This window comes from Lepeophtheirus salmonis, chromosome 11, assembly GCF_016086655.4.
Source record: "Lepeophtheirus salmonis chromosome 11, UVic_Lsal_1.4, whole genome shotgun sequence".
Lineage (NCBI taxonomy): Eukaryota > Metazoa > Arthropoda > Copepoda > Siphonostomatoida > Caligidae > Lepeophtheirus > Lepeophtheirus salmonis.
Window position 1 is genome coordinate 11,071,985 of NC_052141.2, and position 17,425 is coordinate 11,089,409.

A 17,425-nucleotide genomic window follows, 5' to 3' on the forward strand; every position below is an offset into this window, starting at 1 on the left:
ATCCCTCCCCTAAAAAATAAATAAATATATCAGAGGCCCCTGTTATTTCACCAATGTTCACATGATGTTCTGTAGATGGATTGTTGATTGTGATCATCAATTCTTCTGCTAGAGAAATAGATTCTTTTTTTTTTTTCGATTCACCAATGATTTGAGGAGGGAAAATCGATCCATGAGATGCTTGAAATATGGTGAATTTCTTTCATTGAGACCTTAATACTCGACAGAAGATAATTCACGATTAAACCAGTAAAGCATAATAATGTCCGAAAGGCGTTTGTAGTATAAACTCAGACCTTTACAACACTTTACTGTATGAACCGATGTGCTCAATAATAAACAAGACTCATTTTTTTTTTTTAAAGATGGGAAATACAAAATTACTTTTTCCCCAATCTAACCTACAATATATCCAATCTCAATAAGTTCAGCCTTTTTATTGAAGGGGAAATCTGTAAAGAAAATAAAAAAATGTCTACGTCACAAGAGAAAATGATGAAGTAACGTCATCTGTAGAATCCATAGCCTACTAAATATTCATTTATAAGTTTTATATATAAATCCATAGATAATGTTATTATGTAATTGGATTTGTCTATGAAGATATCTAAATTATCAATAATCCCATAATAACTTATGGTTGGGCATAAAATACAAAAAAGCTAGCTACTACAAGTTGTTTTTTCTTCAAATTTGCCCTTTGGCTTAAGTCACTCGAGGATGCATATGATTAAAAAAAAGCTCAATATACTCAGGAACCAAGTAAGAGGACTTAAGAATATTCTTATGTTATTATTTCTGAAGAGGTCTCCAATGGAGACAAAATCGATTAAATGTTACTGATCCCCTTAGCATTATTGTTTTGGTTGAGTCAAGTCCGTCTTCCTTCAAATAATCCACAGTTTTCCAATAAAAATTAAAATTTAGGAAATAAATTTAAATATTAAATTGTCTAGTAAGAAGAAAAATTATTTAATTGGGGGAGGTGCTAGACCCCTAAGCAAAAAATTGGGAGACTAAGCACTCTGAGTATAAGGTAGCTGTGGCCCATTCCTGGGCCCATATTACACCCCTTAGTTTAAGTGCATTTTACGAAACTGAGCCTTTCTAAAGAAGGACCGATACCTATAGAACCGCTGAACCTGAACTGGTACAACCTTGCAGTTTACACTTTATGACATTTTATTATTCATCTGACAGCAGCCGTGAGATGAAGGAAATAGACACAACTCCACTCCGTACTTACTCAACAAGGACTTACGCCTAAGACTCTAAAACAAACACTCGTACACTAGTTATTATATATATATATATATATAATTTCTATTATCATGAATTAAATTATAAAAAAATACTCTATTTAGATTGCCAATAGGACATGAACAAACTAAAAAGAGTCTGTACCATATTGATTTGTAAGGTGACATACAATGATATCTTATATAATTTAAACAAGGAGTTGTACTATTTTACCTCCAAAGGGTGCCACTCTCTGTGCCTTTGTTTACAAATATCAAATGTGGCCCAGGATTATATTTATATATATGTATATATATATTGATGGATGACATTAAATTAAATTAAAATTTCTCAGAAAAAAATAATTCAAAAATTCAGAGCTGTTCACAGAATATGAACTTTTTTGGAAAAAAATTTATTAAATATTAATTATTAGGAGAAAAATGATAAAAATTCGTATCTATTCACCCAAAATCAGAAATACTTAAAAAAATTCAATTTCAAATATTACATTTTCTAGTGGACACCAAAAATTCCTCCATTTGGAAAGGGACAATTTCCCATTTAGCCAACCCCCTGCAGACGAACCTGAATATTTGTAATAATGGTTGGTGCTCCATTGTGAAAGCCACTCCAGCTTTTTAGATCATATTTTATACAGTTCTTGTAAATAGATAAATGAATCCTTAAATAAAAATAGAGAATAATCTTCGATTTTTCTTTTTCTTTTATCATGTTGAAGTCTTCATTTCCGTATTTAACTAAGTAAAACATTTGTCAAAATAGCACATATAGACTCCACATAGGCACAATCATATATTTATCTTCATGTAGATAATATATTGTTCAAGTATGCCACCATCTATACAATATTTATGGAATATCAGAATATTCGACATGATTAGGGCAGATTAGGATAATCATCATCGTTAGGATCATCATTCCCCCCCTTCCCCCGCTTCTTTATTTTATTTTATTGATCGAAAAATGCATGGATTTCCTAATCAATCAAATTCACTCTCTTCATTATAGTGCTAACGGTTATAATAACTGCTGTAATATGATTTAATGACAACTATTTATTCATTCTAAGATTACAATATGGAAAGGTTGCGTGAGAAATACCAAATGAATGGAAAAGTACCGTTATTTTATACTATTTTTCAAGAAAAATATTAATCAGTATGAAGTATTGCTATTACAAAAATTATTTATATATAAATTTTGTACATAGAATGAAACTTGCAACACGCACTCAAGTTGGTACTTTATTTTTGAAACGTGATGTCCCGCTCTCCCCTTGGGCCAAGCAACGTCGGGTAACCCTTTGCTAGTACATTATAATATTTAAAAGAGGACAGTTGAAATTACATTCGATGAATCTTAGTCAAAAGACGTGATAACAATGAACTGCGCAAGAGGTGAAATTAGCGTATGTACTGAGCTTTAGACGAATCTGAGGATTGATAGACATGATCCCTCTTCCTCTTATACTCTACTATGATTTAACGAAATGTTATTAATTATTATATACATAATTCAATAAATATTAAATGTGAGTATGCCTTGAGAAAAATAACCGAAAAATTATCAAGCATTAGTGATTATTTTATAATTATTTTTCTGTCTGTAAGAATAAAAGAATAATGATGACAAAATATGCTATGGTAGAAATTACAAAACTAGGAAGATCTCTAAATTTCATATTTTTTTACCTTCTCACTATATCCAGTTCTGTATTAAATATGTCCTGACTTTATGTAAGAATAACAGAAACTGAACATCAAAGTAGAGATTCAAATATACATCGTTGATGTGGAAATGAATAAAAAAATTGTTTAGTTGATCAAAACATTCAAATTGTGGTAGTAATATTAATATAGGTATGTTCACAACATAGAGAGCGCATCAACATTTTTATGTAACTTACTGTATTTTACATTTAACAATATTTTTCTTTGTGGAGCTCTTCAGTTTGTATAAAAGTAGAAGGACTATAACGTCAGCCACGACGATCTCCAGATGCATGGCGCAAGTATCGAAGCAAAACTCAACATAACTTTAAACGATATTTTTTTATTGTTTTTGGTCAATTAACTCTCCATTTTAAAATAAATTCCCCTGCAATAACTCAGGGTAAGCACTCTTTTTAAATATGTTTTTATCTCTTTTGCCCATCCCGACAATTTGTTTCGGAGGAGAGCAGCTTATTTGTAGTGACGTTTTATTAAATAAGCTCCAAACATCTATGAGAGTAAAGCAATAAACTTAAATCCCACTGCGTAACTAAAAGCAGTTCCCTTTCGAGTCCAGCACTAATAACTCTCTATGAAATCCGCAGCATTATTCTACTTTATTCATGATGTTATAATTAGATGATTAGAAAAAAATTATCAGATCTTTGTAAATTACTTGGTAAATATGCTCCATCAAATCTATCTATGTATCAAGAAGGATTATGCTTAAAGTGGTTCCGATATTGAATGGCTACATTCTCACTCTACTCAAAAAAAATCAGCAGTGGAAAGTATAAATACTGCATTTCCTGTGGCTTGACAAGTGAAAATTCATAGAATTTCTTCTTCCTATGTCCTTCCACGCGGTAATTAATTGACAAACTGGAGAAGATGGTACAAAAATAATGGAACTGCAGAAACAAGAATGGTGACTGGCTAGTATCAACGGGGTTAAGTCACCCAGAAAAGTTTATAATAAAAGCCTTGAAAGCAAAAATACAAACATTTATATGCACGAAAAGAACTAATAAAAGGGAAAATCTAAAGAGATGAAGCAAAGGATTGAGAGATCGGTATCAGCAATGGAGCGTTTTCGATGAGAATGGAATACTGAGTAAATATGTATAAAGAACTGGAATAATGATTAAAAACCAGTGTTGTCTAAGTTAAAAAAAGAAATCCGAAAATCAACATGGTAACCCTGACAATTTGAAGTATGTTTTGGAGGAGATAAATAATAATGCTCATGACGTTTCATTAAATCAGCTACAATCAGCTGTGATAAGGGAGGAAGGAAAAAATGATGTAAACAAGGACAAAGGCTAGAATTACTGCGGCATCGAACGACAATTCCACTATGAGTCACATTAGGACTTCGTCTTATAACTCCGCAAAAAACCCTCCGGGATACTCTTTGTACATTTGTATATTAGTACACACAAATGTTCAATCCGGTTTTATATATATTAATTATAGCTTTTATGTTGTACGTAGCAGAAAACGAATTCACTAGTCAGGAGTTAATAATAATAAAAAACAGGGAAAATGATATTTATATAAGAGGATGGCTAAAAAATAAACCAGATCTTCATCACTTCATATTATTCATTATTAAAATGACACCCCTTTCCATAGAATACTAAAACAACTGGAAGTGAGTTATAAAATCGTATAGACTTTTTTTCCACGCATAAAAGTAATCATCATCTCCATATATGACTACATGGTTTGTGAATTTTATTCTCTATTAAATCCGAAAAAAGATTCTCTCTCCGCTTCCGAAGAATCAAAAGGAGTTCAATTCGTTGTAGAAAGAGTTGTTATTATAGAATAAAAAATAGTCAAGGGGCTTAACAAATAAATATAATAATCTTCTACTTGATAAAAGAGCTTTATTAGAGATTACTTGATCTACTCCTTGAACCTCTCCAATCCATTATAAATATATCTGTGTATTGTCTTCCTTGATTGTTGGAAAACAATTCAATTAAACAAAGAGTATATATTATTTCCTTTCCAACTATAAGGTGGTCGAATATACAACTTTCGAAAGCAAACCGCTTTCCGCTTTCAGAGTGTCAGGAAGGCCTATTTAGAAATTAGGTTTCAAAATTTGTAAACAGAATAATCCGGTGAATATTCGTGTTCAAATGAGCAACAATTGACTTATGGAGATGGACGCCAAGAGGTAACGTATAGGCGATTAATGAAAAAATACATTTTGAAAAAAGTATATCTAATATTTTTTTAAACGACTAAGTAAGCCTATAATTATTTAATTTATTCACTGCAAGAAAGAACTTTTTCTCGAAATTATTGTCCCCAATCCTTTTCCTTGTCCTTCTCAATATCAATTGGGATTTGGAGACAAGTCTTTCTTAACTAACGCTGTTTGGGAGTGTTACATTATAAAAGAAAAAAAATATATATAAAGATATAAACTTTGATTTCATTAATTTTTTTCTAATTACTGTCAACTGAAACGAATTTTAACCGAAGGTCCTTAATTTATAAAAGTAAATATAAAAGTCACAACCCTATGCATTACCCTTATTAAGTTCCTAATATGTATATTCAGTTACTTAAAATCATACTAGAGTCAACTGATGAAAACATCTGAAAGGGAAATACCATTTATTTTTCTTTGTTTCAAAAAGATGATCGTGCAAATAATATAAATTGAAGAAAAAATAACTTTAAAAGGTTGTGCAATTTTATAATTAATATAAATGCTTCGTAATTAACCCTATAGAGTATATCCACTGATGTCATGAATTACATTATGATTGAAGGAAACGCCATCAACGAGGCTTCAAGTTAATATTTTTACAACATAAAAGTGACAAATTTCAATAAACTTTGACTACATCAAATGGTGTTATGAATTAAACAAGAATGTATTGAATACTACTTCGAGGTAATGATCAACACTGATATTTGAATAAAAAACAAAGAAACATTTAATAAAAATCCCTATATTCCTACATTTTTTGTGTAAATATTTTATGATTTATTGGGACAAGAAAAGTGATACAGTTAAATAAAAATCTCGCACTCTTTTCATTGTAATAGTTAATTTTGATCCTATAATATATAAATTAAATGGTATTACGATGTTATCATATATTTTGATACTTATTAAGGTAAAATATGTAATAGGGCAAAGCAATGAAAGAATAAAAAGATTTTAAATAGTAAGGTTGGGTGTTATTTGATGAAAATGAGAATATAAAATTTTAATGCAACATTTAAAAAAATTAAAGACAATAACAGCCAAACACCTCTATCTCAAAAATTACTTTTTTACCAATGGATGGTTTGATTTTCAATGTAATGAGAAAAAAACTTTCTAATGTTGTTATCATGTAAGGCTTTTTAATGCATACAACAATAATTATACAACAAATCAAGTTTATAAACTAGAATTTAAGGTATTATAAAAGGTAAAAGATCACAAAAAAGTTCAATTTCTTCTAAATTTTATTTTTGCGGGTATACATGGAGTTCCACTTTTTAGGGTTATCTGTTAATTCAATTTTCTATTGTATTTTTATAAAAAGTTAATTTTGTAAAGTTTCATTCTTCAAAAGACGTTTTTTTTACTTCTATAGCCATTTGAAAATGACTTTTTTACAAAAAAAAAACTCTCTATTTATAAAGGGATTCAAAATTTTGAATTTTAAAATTATGTTGCTGAAATTCAGAAGTTTGAATTTTAATTGCCTAGCTCTATTACATATTTGAACCTAAAAAGTATCAAAAATGTGTTATAACATCGTAATACAATCTTATTTCTGTGTTGTAGATCAAAAGTACCTATGGCATCTTGAAAAGTTACAAGTTTTTATTCAACTATATTATTTTTCTTGTTCCTAATCGATCAAAAAAAATTATAAAAATCTATCATTTTTTATGGATTTTTAACACGCAATACTTTGTTTTTATTCAAGTACACTTATATGAGCTTAAAACTCAACTTTATAAACATAAACTGTTATATAACTTTATGCATAAAAGGCTTTAGTGATTGCAACATTGCTGAATTGATTATAATTACTTTACAAATCGATTTGAAAGATAAACATTCAGGTGTGAAAAAGTAAATTTCGGGGTAGGGACAGTGTTTTTGGGCAGAAATTAAAAATCCTCTTTTATTGAATCCTTAAAATATGCTCGTGTATATTAATAAAAGAGTTCATACCTACATTGAATTCACCTTTATGCCAATGAATTATAGTAAAATTTGAATTAAATCTAAGTAATTTGTACCAAAAGTCCGAAACTGTAAGGAATTATGAATGGTGAAAAAAAATGGGTCGAAGTAAAAAACAAAAAGACAGAACACGTATGCAGTACTAGGATCGATCCAAAACTATCGTTTAGGCTCTCCAAATGGCTGACATCAACAGTGATGACTTCCCATAGAAACTCTTCATAAGACATTGTAATCATCCATAAATTATGATTATACAATTACAATGCCTATGTATGTAGTGTTCAAACACAATGCGTGCTTTCTTTAGTGTTGTTCTACGCTTACGTAATGAACAATTAAAAATCCTGGGCTCTTGTTCCTTTCATTATTAATATACATATAGGAACATACATATATATGTAATACCTTTATTCTTTTTTGTAAAAATACACTCCGTAATGTTCAATGCGCCAGAATATCATGCAATACTATAGTTAATTGAAACTATTCACTTTTTTTTTTTTCCATTTTACTTTACCTCGGTCTTGAGTCATACACGATTATTACATAATATGTACAATATGATTTTTCAATTAATCCATGTGGCATTGTACATACCTTATTCCTTCTTTCTTTTGTACAAATGAGCACACCAAGTAGCCAAAATTGATTGTCACAATAGAAAAATGAGAAGTTGACAGATTTTATGGTTGAAAATAACTATTTCTGGGTCAATATAAATCTTTTAAATCAAATAAAGGATCTAAATTATAGGCAAATTTTATGAGTATCTTGACTTATCCCAGAAGTTTGAATAATAAACCTTTTATTTAGACAAATATGTCTATGAAATATTGACTTGTCCATATATAAGGAGTAAAAAATATATTAGGATTTTATCATTTTCTTTATTTGTTTTCAAGATTGTTTTTATGTTGACAAGACACATACATTCATATAAATCAGCTTTCTAATATTTTTTTACTTCATAAATTTTAAAAAAAAACTTATTTAAAAAAAAGGTAAATATATTTCAATTTTACAACTTTTATTTAAATAAATTATTTCCACAGTCGTTACAACTGACTCAATATGGTGTCGGAAATTGCTTAGGGCATTTTGATACTTCCCACAGGAATCTTTTGGGTAATGGTTTTTTTTTAGTTCAATACTGTTACTCTGTATTTTAATCCAGGATAATCCCAATATGTTTATAATAATATAAAAAGGTTCGGTATTTCGGTCAAGGGACATATGTGGCCATCATCACTAAAGTTAGTTTCAAAGATATCTATCAAAAGTGAGTTTTTTTACATATGTATTCTTCAACGAAAAATCGTCAATGTCTACTAACAAATGTTTCTTATTAAGCCAAATTAAATCAACTAAAGGTTTTAAAATATAGTTAAAATTATTTTATATCTTGTATTATTCCAATAATAAGCCTTTCATTGACTCAAATATATCCATGAAATATTGCCCCGTACTATGTAACACATGGGGTGAAAAGTCCAAGGCTTTACAAGGAAAGTTTTTTATTTTCTTGTTCAAAATTGGGTTTTCATCTATATAATCTCCATCAAGAGCATTCATTTCAGCACTCTTCTAACACTTTATCACCACTAAATATTATAAAACACTTAATCTTGCCTCAAAATAGTCATCAGTTTCCGTTTTTCCGTGATTTCATCCTTCAAACTCTCTAATAACGCTATATAATATCACTGTGGATGATATTTTCCTATCTAAAGGTAATCTAAGAATATTATGCCAAGCAGATCCCAAAGTAAAGAGGCCATGACCTTTTCAAACTGATTTATATGCTTTCAGACGCTTTGGACGAGGTTCATCAGTTGCTGTCCACTCAGATAATGATCATTTTGATTCTGGAGGGGAGGATGGATCCATTTTTCATCCATTGTTACATAACGACGAAAGAATATCACTTTGTTACGTTGAAATATGTCAAAACACTGCTCAGAATCATCAAAACATTGTTGTTTTTAGTTTAACAGCAAGAAACCGCGGCACCCATTTTGAACAGAGCTTTTTCATGAAAAATAAAGGCAACACGTTTTTGTGATATCTTTAAGTTGTCTGATAACTAATGTAACTTCACTTTCCGATCATTCAAACAACTTTATATATGTTTCCTCTTGTTACCGTCTCATTTGAACGTTCACAGGGTTTGGTATCATAGGTGTCTCTACGACAACGTTTGAAGTCGGCAAAGCAAGGTTTAATTGGTTTTTTTTTTCATATGGAACAGAGTCCACATATCTCATTTTTAGGCATTGATTAGCTTGAACGGTATTTTTCTCATCAAGAAACAGTGTCCAATTAAAACTCAAAATTATTTTCGAACAATTGTTTTGGAAATAACAAAAGAAACGTCACACTTAGACGAATAGCTCACAAAGAGGGAGGCTTGACGACCTGTGCACCACATAATCACCGTATTTTATAGTTTTATTTATTTTTAAGTCATATTTAATACAACTCTATCGCTATAAATGTTCCCTTTATTATTGTTCTCAACGATGATTGGTTGAATTTGAATAAGTAGACGTTACGCTATAAAGAGTTCTCAATAATAATATGGGTTATTTTATTTTTGTCTGTTCTTTTTGAAAGAAATGTTACAGGACACAATAAATGTAACAACAATAAAAGTTATTGATGTAGAGTTTATTTATGGTCACTATAGAAGTCAAAACCACTAAAATTTCGTTTATTTTACCTTATTTGTTAAGATTCTATCAAGGTAGTATCGTTTAAATAAGAGAAAGTCAATCCATCTCTTGGACAAACGCTCTCATTAGCACACAACAGCCTGTCTATAATCATTGGGTATTAATTAAAGTAGTATTCGCAGTGGGGCATCTGTTTCGTATTATATCTGATACATTAAACAACAACATCTGTCATCCTCCAGATACACAATCATAGCTCATCAGATATTTCAATTGATGTTATCTTTTCATAAATAAGATATATTGAATAAGATTACATATATCTAAAGGAAATCTTCAAAACAAGGGGAAAGGGAACCTCTCACCAATGTAGTTCATTTATTACTTTCTTGTATGGATACAGTAAATACCTTCACCGTGTATTTATCTTTAGAGTATATTTGAGGCGTCAATATAAAAAAATCTTGAACAAAATACAAGAAAAGAAGAAATTCCAATTATATACATATGTTCCTTTAGAGGGTCCCAATTAAAGATGGTCGGGTTGGAAAAAGCAGTGTATTTCATTGATAACAAAGAATGGAAAGGTGGTTCATCCACCAATAAATCCTCCTTCCTTCTTGATGACTTCCTTCTTGATGACTTCCTTCGTCCTTCTGGGCACGTTGGTAGCAAGATTTTTCGGAGGTTTTCCATACATATTTTCCCTTTTTGATTAGCTTCTCCTTCGATGTGCAAGGAGGTAGACTGTTATCCTTCATGATGATCCCCTGCTTTTTGATTGAACTCAAGTCCGAAATGTTCCAAAGCCATTGGTCTTTCTTCAAAAAGCCAAGGAGATGCTCTGAACACCACTTTTGTGTAGATTTTAAAACATGAGATGGAGCATTGTCTTCTGTAAATATAGCCTCAGAAGGATATGGAACAATTTTTCGGTTGATAACTGTTCCCTGGAGCTCGAACGAGTATTGGTAGGTAGAGCATACTTCTCAAGAATCTTGGTCTGATAGTAGATACTATCAATCTTCTTCTTGCAGTCCTCTGGATGAAGATAGATTACTCCCAGAGCCCCAAAAGCTCCCCAAACATTAATTTTTAAAGGGTGATTCACCATTGACACATACAGAACATCATCCTTTTTCTTGACCCATACCATATCGTTTTGCAAATTTTTTTTAGAAAATGATTTTAAAATATATTTCATTTGACCAAACAATACGTTTCCAATCATTCATAGTTGCATTCCAGCTTGTCCATGGCAAATACAATCCTCCTTTTCTTCATTTGGTCTGTCAAAAGGGGGTTGTAAGCCTGCTTAGCCTTACCACCAACAGATTTCTCTAAGTATTTTCTGACAGTCTCTTTAGACACCTTACATCCCTTTGCAGTAATCCTAGCAGACAGTTTTTGCGTGGATTGGTGTCTTTTCCCAAGACTCAATGAGATGACTTGCTTGGCGATTGTGGAGATTGAAGGGGGACAACCTGGAATTGGCTTGTTTTCTTTACTCTCTCCTTGCATGTGAGCTGTCCACCATTTCTGTACAGACCTTAAACTGACCTCAAGTTATGTACCAACAGCTTACTGGGTCGAGCAACCATGTAGCTTGGCTGCAGCAGTCAGTCTGACCTCCGAACGTGGAGACATGGCTATGGAAGAAGGTAAATATTGGAGGAAATGATTACTTTTTTCAGCAACAAGTAACAACAACTGACACAACTTTTTCAAATAATTCTTTGACGAGAATTTAATATAAATAGTGTGCAACAACAATTTATTTCCGTCATTTTGAATTAACAAGAACAGATCAAGCAATAAATGAAAAAAAGTAGGAAAATGAAACCTGAAATTCTTTTTTTTTGGTACCTTCCATACATTGGACTTTTTACACTAATTTTGAAATTAAAATTGGATATTATTTTGAGTTACTAAAACTCTATAAAAAACTCATCCAAAAACATGATCGTTGTACAACTTTCATGGAACACGTGTATTAATAAAAGCAAATATTGAGAAAAATATGATCCCTATCAAGAGAGTAAAATGGTTTGACTTTCTTTCACCAACTACCCTCTGCAATATGTCAAGTAAATTCAAGGAAATAATTATATAAATGCAAAAAAAAAAGCACCAACAGGAATCAACTCTCCAAGAATATATTAATACAACAATAAGTAATGTATTTGGTGCTTCAAGATAAAAACATTCTTGAGCAAAAATTAAGAAAAGGAGAAAATTCTAATTTATTTAGTTAATTTCCATAGACATATTTAAATTAATATAATAGACTTTGCATTCGAATTTGTGGGAGGAGTTAGGATACACTATATTTTCCTTGAAGGAGCACTTCAAATAAAAACATGCAGGTTATCATTTTATGTCTGTAAAAATTAATTATGACCGCTTTAAGTAGTTCAGTCAGAGACTCCCAGAAAAGGTAAATAGACATAAATTAATGTTAGGAATTGAAAACAAATCATTGGAGAATATAAATGTAATGATTCAAGCTTTAAATAATTGTGAATAAAAATCACGAAAAAGATAAAATAACCATTTATTTTTGTTACTTCATATATACATACAACTAAATTTTCATGGACATATTTCGCTCAACCATAGGCTTGATATTTAAATTTATGGAATATGGGAAGATCCCCAAAAAATTTGGCTATGATTGAGAACTTTTATTTGATTTAAGAGATTGATATAAGACCGGATGTACATTATTTCAAATATTATATATATATTTCACAAAAAAACAATATTGAACTATAATCATATAAATTAGAAAATCCCAATGTGTTTTGGTTTTTTTATTTATTTTTTCCATAAATACAGGGTGAACGAAAATGACGCTAATCTGGAAAAATCTACATAGCAAGTTTATTTTTGAAATTTCGACTTCTAAGCTTTATAAATAAAATTATATTTAATTTTTCATTAACATATAAAATTTCATCTAAAATGGCCACTTCCAGCCTGCATAGTTGACGTCAGGAGGGCTGCAAAAGTATTTGACTTTTGTATGGATAACTTCTTGACTGCCTTCAAAACTCTTTGCACATGTCTTTATCTCAAAAATGCACCACAAAAAATAATTTTTTTGGAGGCAGTTCGGGCTCGCCTTGGCGGTGGGTGAGGGGCTACATCTTGCTGGAAGGGGGGAAATTAGTTCTAAAGCATGTGCATGTGTTGCTTTAAGTACCTCCAAATAGCGGCTTTGTTACATTTAATGAGCTTGGAAAAGGCACCATTGAAGTTTTCGTCTTGAATTAATCAAGCAATCATTTTCCGCTGGTGCTCAATCAAGGTCATGTTGTTGTAATAATTTTTTCATGAATATAAGAAATCGACCAGTATAGTCAAAAGGAATACGCAGAAGATTAATTAGATATGAAAAAATTTCGACGAGCCACAGACAAATATGTTTGCAATGACCCTAAATTGTGTACACCCTATACATACAATTCAATTTTTAAAGACATATTTGAATAAATTACAGGCTTATTATTCAAATTTGTGGGATGAGTCAAGATACCAAAGAATGTTTCATATAGTTTATAATCTTAATTTAAATAATGACACTTAATTTGGCATCAATATGACCCTTTTAAGAAAGTTTATCCATTATCATTGTTTTATTTGGCCGATGGCGTTTGGGCATTTTTAGTAGAATGTTGAGAAACAAACAATGGGATACTGCAAATAATTTGCAGATGGAAATTCAAAGTAATTAGCCTAGTAACTTCTGCTTCAATATAAAAACAATATTGCAGAAAAATACAACAAGTGATTATATATACCTATTAACCAGACCAATGTTTAATGGACATATTTGAGTCCATTACGCTTATTATTTAAATTTTGTGTGGTAAACCAAGATGTCCAAGTATTTTAATTATAGTTTAGAACCTCTATTTGATTAATGATACTTAATTTGGCAATTTGAAATCAAATCTATTCATTTCACATTATTAACCTTGATGATCCATTTTGACTACTTTAAGGGCAATTTGCAACACACCAAAGTAATTGACGAGGATAATTAGTTGAGGAATACAGACGTTATTCAATTTTGAGAAATATGATTCTAGCTTGCTTTTTGGGAACAGCCCAAATATATTATACCTACGTACAAGCATTTCTAAGTATAAGCTATTAATTAAGCGGCCTTGAAATGTTGACAGTTTGGTACTTTAAAATCACATACGAGCATTTATTGTATTCCATTTCTATCGCCCATTCTAAGTCTAAATAATGGCTAAATATATACATTAAAATCCCTGAATTAGACTCTATTTTTGTCATTAAAAGCCAATTAATATACAAATTCAAATTATTTCGGGACTTTATATATTTGAATAACTCATTCTGGAAAGATTATAAGCCTATTACATATGAAAGTATATACTTTCTAAGGACAATTAAAATTCATTTTCTTTCCATGATTCAAATTTAATGATATCCTTTTGGTATTTTGTTTGAATTGAAAAATAATTTTGCTAAAAAACAGTTTATAGGTATGTTTTTTTCCAAAATATGTCAGAATGAGAATCTTGATTTTACAATTGTACTAATGCACGGAATACTTCCCATCTGGATAACTATTCACTTTTGAAATTACACAACCTCTCTATGATGATCATTACTGTTTAGATCCAATGAATTATATTATTTTATCATTTAAGTGAAATGTGAATTACTTATTGTACTGGAGGTCCCGGTAAAAACTAGGTTTCAAACACCGTAGGTTTAGCATAATAATGTGCTTTGACTCCTCGTATAGTACGATTTATTATGTATAATTTTGCATAGGGGAAGTGCCCTGTGCGTATTTGATTGGATATCTAGACTTACGACTTTTGGTTATTACTTAATATAATAAATTATAATTAAGAAATATGGTTTAGTTACGATTATTTTAATTCTATAAAATATAACTGAATAAAAAATCAACTAAATTTTGTGTTGCATTTTTTGGCTATATAAAGAAATAAATACCTAAATAAATTGAGAAACAAAAATAACCAATCTATTTATATGTATTGTATTTTCATATGATAACTCGTTGTCATAGAATAAAAATGGGTTATCTGGCAATTTTAAAAAAACTGAGATAATAGTATTTAAAGATTTAATAAGCAAGATCGCATAATTCTTGTTCACAAAAATATATTTTTTGAATTTGTATATAGAGGTGAAACCTTGTAGATATATACATATTTATTATGTAGTTATTACATGATAATAAGTTTAAGTAAGGATTAATTAAAATCACATAGCCTGTTTCATCATACAGTTTATCTTGATATTAAGAATCAAATCAAGTTATATGTTAGTGCATCGTCAAACAAAGTGGTACTCACTGTGAAACCATTATTTGTCTATGGATAATGAGTGATCATTGATTTCCTCACTTTTTTAACTTGATTATATCCAGCACGATTGTTTCAATGTCGTTTTTTATTTAACAGCCAGCCTATTAGCTTTGAAGCAAATTTAAATAAATAAAGAAGCGTGCATTTAGGGAACATTTATTTTGACCTCATAATGATTTTTTTTTTAATTGACAAATACTTTAGCTTCATTAACCCTCCAATAGCCCATCAGTGTAGAATAGAACAATGTAGTTAATCATTATGAAAGATATCAGCATCAACAAGCTACATAATTAAATAAGATATTTTCCATGACAACTTCATCAGCTTCGTTCATTAATCGTATTAACGATCTGATATCATCAGCTTTTTTCTTTGATAACATTTTACACTTTGACTGCTTCTTGGTTTGGGACAGTGGGTTCATACAGTTTGCTCCCGTTCAAAAGGTGTTCCGTACTTTGACACTCGCTGCAGGGTTTTTTCGATATTTCATTATCGTAAATCTATGATTTTTGTGGATCTGTATATAATCTCCTTAACAGCAGTCTATCCAACTTTTTTATACATGCCAACTACTGAACACTCATCTTTATAATACAAAAATCGTTCCGTCTGAGCCTTGCCACATTTATATGTTCTGACCCAAAGATTTGATTGACTAGAGAAGGTGGCCAAGTGACACTGGAAGGATCCCTTTGTGACAAAAAGCATGCTCGATATAAAAGTGCAAGTTATCAACATCCTGGATGTTTGAATGTCCAGGCACATAGTAGTGATGAATAATAGATTTGATCTTACTTTTCGACTGGATAAATTACAGAAGGTCTTAGCTCAGAATTTGGTTTAGATTTTGAGCCATGCAAGAATTAGACCAAAGATGGTGTTTTCTGCATTAAGATGTTATTTATAAGATGAGTAAGTGCACTAGCTAGATCATTGCCAGCTCGTCCAGAAGTGGCTTCCACCCAAACAGCCGAAAATGGTGATTTATTTCTTGCTATTACAGCTATTTAGTTGCAGCAGGATTAAGTTTCACTTATAAAAAACTGAAAAAAAGTTGTGTGGGACAGAGCAAAGCATTTTAATGATACATTTTTTTATGTGTTTGGCATCCCTCCATACAGATTATTCAAAGTATCTTGAGAAATGTTTGGCCCATCTTTTGTCCTTTTTTTAAAAATTCATTCTATAAAATTGATGGCCCTTTTTCATTGAGTTCCCTCTGGAGCCCAAGGCTCACATATTTTCAATGGAAGACAGATTAGGACTGTTGGCAGGAATCCAAGTTATCTGAACACACCTTTCCTGCCTTTATGAAGTGGTAAACAGGGGCACCATACTGCTGTAACATGGCTATTGATGTAACATCAGAGACTTGCTAATGATCTCCGTTACGTAGTACTCGGCCGTCACAGTTTGGTTTTAGGAATCATGTGAGGATCTGACACTGGCTGGTGGCTGATTATAGCCCAAACATGAATTTTCAGAGCAAATTACACATTTGGAGTGGGTTCCGCATCTTCCTTATGTCTTGCCCAAACCCGATCAGTTTGCAGATTTGGGGCATAAAATAGCTCAAATGGACTTTCATCACTGAAGAGGATACATTTCAAGTCATCTGCAGTCCAGTGTTTCTGCTCAAAACAAAATTGAAGCCGGGCCTTCCTTTGGTTTTCTGAAAGTTTGGGGTGCAGATAAGGTTTTTATGGGAAAAAATTCAATGAGTGCCTTAGATAGTTGTTGACAGATGACTTGGATATTGGATAGCTGTCTCACTTAGTCGAACTTCCCATCCATCCAAACAACGCCATATGGATCGGTTAACATAGTTCTTTTTTGTAGCAATTATCGACATTGTTTTTGTTTTCCTTGTCTACCATTATATTATTTCTCTTTGTAGACAAGAAAAAATAGTCATAACTATAATTTTTTTTTTTAACATTTGCTTAAAAATCAGATAACACTATTTCATTCTAAAAAATTGGAACATACATCAAATAACCTGTTTAATTTTTTCACATAATACGATAATGAATCGATATTTTCCATTATAGAACATGGAATCATGATCCTTCTTTGTAGGTTTTTCTAAAATAATTTTAGGTCAAAATATTTGGCATTGTCACATAACATGTTTTTATCCTGAATCCACGAATTGGTTATAAAAAAAATATTGCACAC

At 30.8% G+C, this 17,425-nt stretch overlaps 1 protein-coding gene and 1 long non-coding RNA gene across 4 annotated transcripts in view; one reads left to right on the plus strand and one right to left on the minus strand.

Annotated features, from left to right (window-relative positions):
- The window catches only part of LOC121125947 (band 7 protein AGAP004871), a 333,305-nt gene that overhangs the window by 269,448 nt on the left and 46,432 nt on the right, over positions 1 to 17,425 (minus strand). The gene's annotated exons all lie outside the window — the stretch shown is intronic.
- LOC139906549 (uncharacterized) lies at positions 8,244 to 8,589 on the plus strand. Its single transcript, XR_011782158.1, has 2 exons — positions 8,244 to 8,316; positions 8,400 to 8,589. It is a non-coding gene; the product is annotated as an uncharacterized lncRNA (long non-coding RNA).